This window comes from Elephantulus edwardii, unplaced genomic scaffold, assembly GCF_000299155.1.
Source record: "Elephantulus edwardii isolate Elephantulus edwardi_28Jun2011 unplaced genomic scaffold, EleEdw1.0 scaffold00017, whole genome shotgun sequence".
NCBI classification, from domain to species: domain Eukaryota; kingdom Metazoa; phylum Chordata; class Mammalia; order Macroscelidea; family Macroscelididae; genus Elephantulus; species Elephantulus edwardii.
This window is the reverse complement of record NW_006399767.1, coordinates 15,648,495-15,660,276: the sequence shown is the minus strand read 5'-3', so window position 1 is coordinate 15,660,276 and position 11,782 is coordinate 15,648,495.

Here is an 11,782-nt window from a genome sequence, read left to right as displayed (position 1 = left end):
TCTTTATTCACTGTCCAACTTCAGGTGTATAAGAAAGAATTCAAAAGACCATGGTGTTATAACAAATAACACAACCTTGCTTGCTGAAACTAAGGAGGACCTGAGGCATTTGCTGCAGAAGGTAAAGGAATGCAGCCTTCAATATAGATTGAAGCTTAACATGAAGAAAACAAAGATTTTAACCACTGAGCCAAAAGGCAGCATCATGATAGATGGTGAAAGAATTTAGACTGTTAACAGCTTTAGTTTGGTTGGCTCCACAATCAACACGCTGGGTATCAGCAGTCGAAAAAATCAAAAGATGAACTGCATTGGGAAAATATGCTGTCAGGGACCTCTCCAGAGTACTGAAGAGCAACGATGTCAATCTGGAGACTAAGGTGCACCTGAACCAAGTCATGGTCTTTGCAATTACTTGCTATGAATCAGAAAGCTGGACAACGACTAGGGATGACAGAAGGAGAAGCGATGTCTTTGAGCTGTGGTGCTGGAGAAGAGTACTGAATATACCATCAACCGCTAGGAGAACAGGATCATCCTAGAAAGGGTGAGACCAGGCTGCTCCTTGGAGGCAAGGATTCTGAAGCTTCATCTGACATATTTTGGACATGTTGCAAGGAGGGACCAGTTCTTGGAGAGGGACGTCATGCTTTGGAGGATGGAGGGACAGCGCAAGAGAGGAAGACCCTTGATGAGATGGATTGATACAGTAACTAGGGCAATGGAGGGTAGATGTGTTGGAGTCAGTGAGACTGGCTCAGCATAGGGAAGGCTTCAGAGCTGTTGTACACAAGGTCGCTGTGAGTTGTACGAGACTCAACAGCACATAACAACCACCACCCAAGAAATTGTCCTAACACAACTTTGACTTTGCTACTTCCTTATAAAACCTTCAATAGCACCTCATTACCTAAAGAATAAAATTCAAACTCCCTAACCAAATCCCGATTCAGCTTCTTTACTCCTCCAGACATCTTCCCAGCACCATGTCCCTCTCAACACCAGCTGTTCTCTGCAGCAGTACACAAAAGCCTCCTCGCTCCAACAACATATCTGCATGAGGCCAGATTGCCTTCATATATGTCAACCAAAACAACATATTGCAACAGACTGAAGCAGCAGCAGATATGTGGCTCCAGCTGTGTTCCAGTAAAGAGATGTGCAAAAATGTAAAACAAGGCCACACATCTGACTACATATTTTTTTCTTTAAGCATTACGGGTTTTTAAAAATAATGAATTCTTTTTGTTTGTTTCATTCTAATATACAATCAATTTCTTATTGTTGCTCTAAAGGAACCAATAAATATTTTAAAAATTCTTATCTTTTGCATTAGAAATTAAGTAAATATCAGTGTGCTATAATGAATGGATGGAAATCTAACTTTGCTGTAAACTTTCATTAAAAATCATAATAAAATAAAGAAAAAAGCCCCACCAAATTAAAGCTTAAGAAAATGAAATGTCAACAGATTTCAACTACAAAAATAAGAACTCTTCGGGCGCCTCAATAATTTTTAAGGGTGTAAAGGGGTCCTGTTCCAATCTCATTTTCTCCCCACACACCTACCCCCATTACCCCAGTCAATGAATCAATCTTTTTTTTTTATTTCTTTCTTTTTTTAAATTTAGTTTATTTTTCATTTCAATGAACATCTACAGAGATTTTGGAATTCCATTCACTCATTGTTGCACCCTTCTCCCTGCACAACCCCCCCCCTTCCGTTTGCTCCTTTCCTTCCTCTCCTGTGCTGTCCCTTTACCCTCTCAAGCACAGAATAAAGCAGGGTTTAGGGCTGTTGTACATAGGGTCATTATGAGTCACAGGAGACTCGATGGCATATAACAACAACAAAGGGTTCCTAAAGGAATGCATGGTGACAGAATGAGGAATGTATTGGGTTGCTAGCCCAAAGATCAACAGTTCAAATCCACTAGCCCTCCACAAAAGGAAGACAGTCAGACTCCTTCCATAAAGATTTATAGCCTCAGAAAGCTCAAGGAGAGAGAAACTACAAGCCAGAACTGATGTGGGCACAATGGGTACTGAATTTCTGAGAGCAAACAGTTTGAGATCTTATGTGTCTCTAAGAAACCTCACTCCTTTCTACACTCAACTCAGGTTTTACCTCTTTGCCCTGCCAAATTGCTGGATTTTTTAAACCATTAGAAAAATAAAGCAGAAGAATAATAACTGTTACAGAAACAATACTGATTACACAAATAGCTCCTTCCAAGGCTGTAAGCAGCATGGGAAGAGACTACTTTTCTCCCTTGGAGCCACTGGTGGATTCGAACCACCAGAGAGTATCCCCCTTTGGGCTAGCCGCTCAACTCCCTATGGACTACACCCACTACCAGAGCACCCTTGTTTTGGACATAATCATAGCCTTGTAGGTAAGGAGTTTCAGTGCCAAGCCAGAAGCAGGCAGTCTGAATGCACCAGAGCCTCCAAAGGAGAAAGACGGGCAATCTCCTCTTGTGTGATTTACAGCCTCTGAAAACCCTCAGAGGGGTCGACCAGGGATGAGTTCCAACTCAATAGCACGACACATAATAATTATAGAAAATTTATAACAGAAATTCTAGTAACTTTCATGGAAACAAGAAGAGGAAAACGTTTCTATAAAATTGCTTTCTAGAAAAACACTCAGAACATTTGGAAAAGCAAAAATATATAAAAAGCAGCAATCATTCGAAACTGTTACCAAGTAATTTCTCAAGCCCACATCTCTTTCATTCTCTCAAATACCATCTCTGAGAAGAAAGTTTTAATTAATCCACCTAAATACGCTGCTCCTCCCTCCATATTCACACTCCCTCCAAACTCTCTGGGACACAGTATGCCCATAAAGGTGCCAGAGATCCTGAATGCTAAAGTGCTAAATGTGTATGTTTAACTTTTGATGGTGGCCTACTGGGTATGGAGTTGTACTGCCATCCAAAAGGTAAGCAGTTCGAATCTACCAGTAACTCTGTGGGGAAAGCCAGGCAATCTCCATCCACGTATTTACAGCTTCTGAAAACCTGCCGGACGGGTCAGCTTTGGGTCAGTTCTGACTTGTCAATAACGAGGCACAGGAAGGGACTGCAACAAACCATAGACACCTACAAATTTTTCGCACAATGTGGTTCTTTAGCTCACAAACTCAAACCTGATACTTGCCAGACTCGGGCATCTGTTCAAATGACAAAGGAAATCAAATTATGCTGGAGATTCTTAGAGATGAGAAAGGTTTGTCAAACCTAGAACACTGTAATTCTGTTTTATAAGCAATTTCAGGGCATTTGCACAGTCATCTTGCTATGCTGCTGTTGTTACTGGGTTTCGTGGAGCGGATGTTGAACCATAGTGACCCCCTGCAACAGAGGGGTTTCCTAGGCTCTAACCTTTACAGAGGGGGCCCTAGTGGCACAGTGGTTAAGTATTCAGCTGCTAACTGAAAGACAGTGGTTTGAGCCCACAGGCTGCTCCACAGGAGAAAGATGTGGCAGCCACTTCTCAGAGACTGGCAGCCTCTTGAGTGCTGGTGGTTCAGCAGTAAGGAATCGTGCTGCCAATGCAAAGACTGGCAGTCTAAATCTTTACCACCTTTTTCTACAAGATTGGGAACCCTATTGGCAGTGCTCTCTGTCCTACAGAATAGCTATGAATAAGAAATTATTAAATGGCAATGGGTTTGGATTTACATATATACACACCCAGAGAAATGATGTATATGATGACGCCTGTGCACATGTATGCGTATGTTTTGTTTTCAGGATGACTTGGAGCCCAACACAGCTTTGAGCACGGCTCTGCAGTAAATGAGGACTAGACAAAGGAAGCATTTCAAGGCCTCTGCAATTCAAGGCCATGGCTGGGTGAATAAAAAGGTGAGTGAATGCAGGCTAGAGCTCCACACTCCTGTCCTCTGGCAGCAATGTGACATGTGTCCAGAGCCTGGGCTGCCACCACTTCTGAGGGCAGGAGCTGAGTCCCAGTCCTCACTTCAAGGCAGGTCAGCACTAGGACCCAGCTTAACCACCCACTGCAGAGCTGCATCCAGTGCCACTGCCCTGGCACCATGTTCCTGCTGCTACTGTGTCTTAAGGGAGAGAAAGGAAAGGACAGTGGGTATTGGATACTGTGGAGGAGAGGCTCGTGTTCACCAACACCACAGCTGGGGCATCGGTGGCCAGGCTGATTCACCCAGGACTCCCCAGATATATCAGGAGCTTGACCCTACCTAGCAAAGCTCACGTTCACCCCCACCCACTCCTGCTTCCTGGGTCACGTGTGACACCTGACCTACCAGCTGTTCCATCCTTGTTCCTTCCCTTCCATCATAACTGCGTGAATAAATAACCCAGGACTTCCTGTCAGCATCCTTAAGGAATGCAGGAAACTTCCTGAGCTTGTCTAGGGCAATTCACCACCCCATCTCTGTATGGAGATGTGTGTCATACACAAACACTCCACAAAGGCAGATCGTGGGACGCCCACCAGCCTGGTCTGTCTGTCTAGAGACTGTTTGGGGGACAATGTTCCAACCAGGAATCTGAAGTCCTCTCATACTCCCCTACTATGGGCACACATGCATGCACATGTAGGATGAGCAGGAGAATTCTGACTCCAGTCAGCGTTCTTCCAGCAACCAGACTCTCAGCACTGACTGCTGTGTGGCTTTGAGCAAATTACTTAACGTCTCTGTGCCCCAGTTTCTTTACTTACAAAATTAAAATGTGAGGCAGAAATGAGTTGTAAAATAAATTTAGGGATCATCACTGTGGTTTAGTGGTAAGGGGATTGCACTGCCAACCCAAAGGTACACAGTTTGAAAATACCAATTGCTCCATGGGAGAAAGACTGTTAATCTCCTGTGTAATTAACTGTCTCTGAAAACCTGCTGGAGGGTCAGTTATGGATTGATTCCAACTCGCTGGCACACAACAACAATAAACTTACATATTTTAAAATATATATAAATGCAGATTGTTGTTTTTAGACTAGTTTATAAGTTTATGTTGTTGATAGCAACTCATAACAACCTTACATGCCCTCTAAAGGGCTCCCTATGCTGTAATCTTTATGGGAACAGTTATTAAGTCTTTTCTCCCATAGTGGCTTTGTACAGCTGCCCTTTGGCTTAGCATCCAAGTGCTTCATCATTGGGTAACCCAAAGGCCTATTAAAAATTATTGTGGACTGTTGAGCTGGTATCCGTTCATAGCTGACCCTCCAGTGGATTTTCAGAGGCTGTAAATTGCATGAGAGGAGACTCCCCAGCTTTCTCCCAAGGAGCAGTTAGTAGATTTGAACTGCATGCCTTTGGATTGGTAGGGGAACTTCTTACCAGTAAGCCACCAGAGCTCATATAGACAAATATAAATAGAAAGAGTCCTAGGTGGCAAATAACAAAAATGAACAGCACTAAAAAATGTGTCTGGTTATCAAAATGCAAAAGGAAGACAACCCAGTGCCTGGTGCATGGAAGCACCCTTTAAAGATATGCTATCATTATTACCAACATCTTTATCATGGCCATATGTCTGGGAATAAACAAGGGTAAGAGAAATCCACTCAACAATGTCCTGCACAGAACACCAACGAAGACTCCCAGAAGCTGTGTCTGAGGAAAAGCAAGGGGGGAGTAGGGGAAAAGGACTTTTTGACCATCTCTGAGGACCAAGCTTGTGTCTGGTGGTTTTTGTGAGTGGTCTGAAGGAAGAATCTCTGAGGGGTGGCCCAAAAGGGAAAGGACTCAATTTCCTGGGAGGAAAAAACCTCAGCTAGACCTAGAAGTAGAACTCAAGTCAAATAGAAGGGAAAAAATGGAGGCCGCCGCTAGAACCAGCAGGTATTAGTTGACTAGAAAGAAGGAAGAAAAGGTCTGGAAGAAACTAGAATGTTCTACGCACTGGCTTATGTTCAGCCACCCAGTACATGCGAGAGTTGCAACCCCAAGATCCTCTCTCACAGAGATGAAAATAGATCCTACATTTGAACAGGCTCCAAGTTTGTGGTTCTGTAGTAGACACTGCTTAGAGGGAAGAGGACAGAACTGAAAGGAAAAAGCAGCCTTGAATCTCAGGGGCCTGCTGTAGGGAGGAAATGGGGCATTCCTCCATGCCACACGCCAAAGGTAGTTTTGTGACAGCCACTTGCCAAAAGGGAATAGGCCCTCCCCTAGGTCAGCTTCAAACTGATTCCTCAGCACCCAGCATGGTGAGCTTAAGAAAGGGGAGTCAGAAAAGGATTCTGTGAACAACAGGCAGATGCCTTCCTGGGGCCGGCAGGCTGGGGCCCTCAGCGCTCCCTCCCTTAGTGAGGCCTCTCCTCCTCCTCCTGCTGGATGTCGAGTTGGGCTCTTCCTCTGAAGCCCTCCATCTGTCTGAGGCCCCTGCTCCTGCTTCCTTTCCCAGAACTCGGGGACCCCAGGGGAGGGGGCAGGGAGGAGCAGCAGTATGGAGGGGAGAGAACAGAGAAAGGGAGGGAAGGCATGCTGGAATGGACAAAGCTGGGGCCAGAATTGGGAGTTTCTGGACAGCCCCAACGTCAAGGATTCTGTCCAGCTCACTGACTTTACGCCAGATCTTTGGGGCTCATTTGTATTTTAGAAAACAGAGTGAAATGAAGCCATAGGTGAGATGAAGAAACAAATCCCCATTGCTTCTTTTCCCATAGCCCCTGCCCATGCCAAGAAGCTCAGTCTGGGAGACAGTTATGAGGACACTTGATGTTAAACTGACGCTTTTGTGCTTCAGGACTCAGGACCTGCTGGGTCCTTGCGTGTCATCTCCTGAACCAAAAGGGGACTGTGAACTATGAAGATTGCCTGCCAAGATCCTATCCTGCCTCAGGCTCCTTCCTCTTGTGCCCCAGTTTCTTCATTTGTTAAAGACATAATGATGGTGGTGGTGTTATGTGCCATCAAGTCAGGGCCAACGCACAGCTGACCCTCCAGTGGAGTTCTCAGAGGTTATAAATTGCACAGGAGACAACTACTCACCTTTCTCTCTTGGAGTAGCTGGTAGGTTTGAACCACCTGCCTTAGGGTTAGCAATGCAATTCTTAAGCACTAGGCCACCAGAACTCCCAAATATGACTACTGTGAGAACAGTTAATCATGTGGAAGGAGACTGCCCATCCTCCCAAAGAGCAGCTGGTGGCCCTCAAACCGTGTGCCTTTAGGATTGCGGTGCAGCTTTTCCACTAGGGCACCAGTGCTCCCTATTGTGAGGACACAGAAAAATAATACTTGGAGAGAACAAAGACCATCCAGCCATAGTAAGCACTCCACTCATGTTTAACCATTATAATTTTCACAGTAACCCCAAGTCCTGTAGTGATGCCCATTTTACAGATGAGAAAAATCAACTTCATACAGCCAATCCAAAGTTGAGGCAAAACTCAAACCCGGGCAGTCTGTTCCCTGAGCACAAGCTTTCTCAGCCTCTCAGTACCGTGAGAGACAGTACAATTCAGTCTGTGCTAATATTCACACACTTCACAACTAAATGGCCGTGCGAGATTCCCAGCTCAGTCACAGGCTAGATTTATGAACCAAAGAAAGCTGTCTAAACCACTCCCTGCCTGGCTTTGCTCATCTGTAAAGAAAACTCTGTGTCACACACTTGTTGGTTTACGTGTGCTATCACATAGTTCAGTATCTGAGCCACTACTAGGTAGGTCTTCCTTGGGTGGGCCTGCCCTCCACCGCACCCTCTGGTCAGCAGGCTAGTAACTATGTTTTCGGTCTCACCCTGTGCCCTGCCTACTGTGTCCCAGGCACTCTGCATTTAAGGGTCCACAGAGATAAAGAGATCTGGGCCAACAAAGGCTCCCCACAGCCCTCCTCCATCTTAGAGGCTGTGCTTTGGCCTGTGCTCTCTCACCTTAGGAGTGGCTGTCCTGGGGGAATTTCAGCTGTGGTGGGAGAACTGGTCCGACCACTGACAGCAAATAGTTTCCAAGAGGTGGTGATTTCTGAGGCCCCATAAAGGGTAGGGACAAGGGATGCTGCGCCTTTTGAAAGGGTGCAAAAGGTCAGATTCTCTGCCATGTACGTGGGCCCTTCTATATCCTTTATTTCAAGGGCAAAGCAGGGTCAGGAAGAGGAAAGAGAAGGTGTGGGAAGGAGAGGATTCCTGCCATCCCAGCCCGAGAAAAGGGGCAGGCCTGGCAGAGAGGCCTGCAGGTTCTGGTTTGCAACCAGAAGAGACTTAAGAGCACATTTCACAACGGAAGGGAGGGGGAGGCTCAGCTGGATCAGAAGCAACTCTCTAGGCCCCTGCCTGTAGATGGCTGGGGCTAGAAAAGGGGCAGAGCACTCAGACCAGCTGGCTGCAAAAAGCCCAGAAGGTGCTCTTTATCCAAGCCAGACGTGGCTGGAGCACCACACAGGACAATGGCTCCACCAGGTGGACAAAGCAGGAACATACATACTGTATCTGGCAGTGCAGTAGAAGAATGTGGCATCGGGATTGGAGGAAGACTCACCAACAATCTGTTATGTAGACGACACAACCTTGCTTGCAAAATTCTCTATACAATCCAGACGAGATCATGACAGAGTGTGGTTTTTGTAATAAAAAATGTAGCTAGTGCAATAAAATGACTTCTTGATACAGTGAATAATGTCTTCAAGAAACACCAACACCAAAATTGCAGGGCACTTGAACACCAAAGAATTTTTAAAGTACTCCAAAAGTTTTAGTGATGCTCTGAAAACCTAGTTTAAAGAGGGCAATGCAATACGTGTGTTTGAAGCACCAAATGACTAACTCATCAAATCAATGTGGAACTGTGGCCTGAAAGTTGCATAAGTTAAGATACGAACTTCTCACTGCCAGTAGTGAACTACCTTTATCTGTAAACTTTAAAATTTGACTACATAAATTTTCAGCCCTTCCTGAAGGGACCTAATCCAGGATGTTGAATGGGATTATTGCCATTTTACAATATATTTTTATAAAATGTAGCTTAATCTTAATCTTACACTGAAGACTGACATCACTTTTGCTAATATTATTCTTTTACAAATTATAAGACTTGAAATACTAAAGATCATTAAAAACTACAGCTTTCAATATGGATTAAACATCAAGAAAACAGGGGCAAGAAGCAGCAACTCCAAGTTCAGAGGTGCACAGTTCAAATCCACCAGATGCTTTGCTCGAGAAGGAGGAACAATGTCCTCCTGTACCAGTCAGATCTGATTTGACGGTACACACAAAAAATAATGAAATTTAAAAAAAAACAAAAAACAAAAAACAAACCATCAAGAAAACAAATATCCCTTTCAGGTCAGAGCAAATTGATCCAGGAGTTGAAAAGGGTTTGAAAGAATTCCTTAATACCATTTGACCCAGCAATTCCACTACTGGGAATATACCCCAAAGAGACCATAACTAACATCCAAGTAGATATATGCACACCCATGTTTATTGCAGCTTTGTTCACAATAGCAAGGAGTTGGAAACAACCCAAGTGTCCATCAACAAATGAATGGATAGAGAAGCTGTGGTATATTCACACAATGGAATACTATGCTGCATTGAAAAACAAGGAACTCATGCAATATTATTAAAAATGGGTGACCCTGGAGGACATTATGCTGAGTGAAGTATCTCAGTCACAAAAGGACAAATACTGCATGGTGCCACTATTATAAAACAGGACTGACCTCAAGGTTGGGGGGAGACTGAGAAAGATGGGTTCAATAATGTACACTGCATTGAAACAGGTAAGGGAGAAAACTGTTTAAAAGGGGTATGTGATTAGGTTTTTGTCATGATTGGAGTCCAAAGCGAAGGCTGCATAATGGAGCGGACCTGGGGGGAGGGATTGTAAAACAATGAAAGAATTGGTCTTTTACTTTTCCAAGAGGATAGTGTACTAGGGCAGAGGGTTGGGAGGGGAGAAAAGTACAACAATGAATGAATGGAAACCCAAAGTCTCTGTAAATTTTCCTTGAAATTAATAATAAATTTTTTAAAAAAGAAAACTGGAGTGGCAATACTAATCTCTAATATAATTGATCAAGAAGACATATCCTTAGTTAACATCTACATATCTAATGATAGATTTTCAAAATAAAAAAATAAAAGGATCACAGACTTGAATAAAGAAATAGACAACACTAAAAAAATTCCTTAAAGGAATTGTAAATATTGGGAGGGAGAAGTGGTGGAGTGAGGATAAATAGGGGTGAAACCACAGGGCCGCACAGTTTGGTGGGGGGAGAGAGGGAGGGAAGCAAATGGGAAGGAGCTGGATGATAAAACAGGGTAATGATGGACAAGGTCCAATGGTGATTAATTTTATAAAACAGTGCATGAGAATGATTGTATGAAAAATAATGTGAATGAATAGTGTGAAACAATATATATATATAAACTCTGTAGGCAAACCAATTAAAGAATAATATTTAAAAAGAATTGAAAATATTGATGTTTGTTTCTGACATGTTAAGTGATATGTTGCAAGATAATGTATTTAACAATATTTGATGGCAAACAGCCAATAAATATTTTACATTTGTGAAAAAAAAACCAAAAACAACCAGTCACTGGACCAAGAGGCAACCTCAAGACAGATGGAAAACAGACTGAAGTTGTCAAAATTTCATTTAGTTGGATCTACAATCAATATCTATGGTAGCAGCAGTCAGAAATCAAAAGATGTGTTGCTAATGTGAATGAAGGAAATTGTGATTCATATATACAATGTATATTAATTTTGTATGCAAACCAATCTAAAATAAAAGTAATTTTTCTTTTTTTCTTTTTAAAGTAATTTTTAAAAACAGGTGCGATGCATTCCAATGGGCGTCATCAAGTACCTCTCCAAAGTACTAAAGAGCAAGGATGTCAGTTTAAAGACAAAGGTGTGCCTGATCCAAGTCATGGTATCTGCAGTTACTTTCTATGCATCAGAAAGTTGGAAAATACATAAAGAAGACCAAAGACTCAAAGCTTTGAACTGTGATGTTGGTGAAGAGTAGTGAAATGCCATAGAGAGCAAAAAGAGTAAACAAATCTGTCTCAGAGGAAGTGCAACCAGGGTGCTCCTTAGAGGAAAGGATGGTGTACCTTCATCTCACACACTTTGGGCATTTTGTTAGAAGGGGCCAATTCTTGGAAAGAGACATCATGCTGGAAAAGGTAGAGGGGGAATGAAAGAGAAGATCCTCAACAAGATGGATTGTCTGATACAGTTAACTACAACAATGGGCCCCAGCATGGCAGATATCATCAAAGTATCAGAGGACAGGGCCAGGTTCCCCTCTGTTGCTCCCGGTACTGCTATGAGTCTTGGTTGATTTGAGGACTTCTAACAACAACTGTACCAGGGCCTGGGGGAGGAGGGAACAGAGAGGGAGGGTGCAGAGGAAATCCTGAGAAAACAAGTGAATAGAAAGGTCCTGGGGTTATAAAGTTCAGTTTAAGCATAATTCTGATGTTGTTATTAGATGCCATCAGATCAGCTCCCATTTATAGTGATCCCATGTACAACAATGCTTATGTACAATAGTATTACCTACAACATGCTTAAATCCATTATTACAGCCACTGTGTTGGTCAGGCTATCTTGTTGAGCATCTTCCTCTTTTCTTACTGACTCTTTACCAGACGGCAGCTCAAGAAGACAACGTATTATAAATGGAACATGCAAAGAGCTGGAGTTAGAAAATTAAAAAGGAAGAACTCACTTAGCATTTCTCAAGCTAAAAGAAGTACAAAGCAAATTCAAACTTTGAGTTGCCTGAGAAATGCCATGGGCAAAATTTTGAATGATC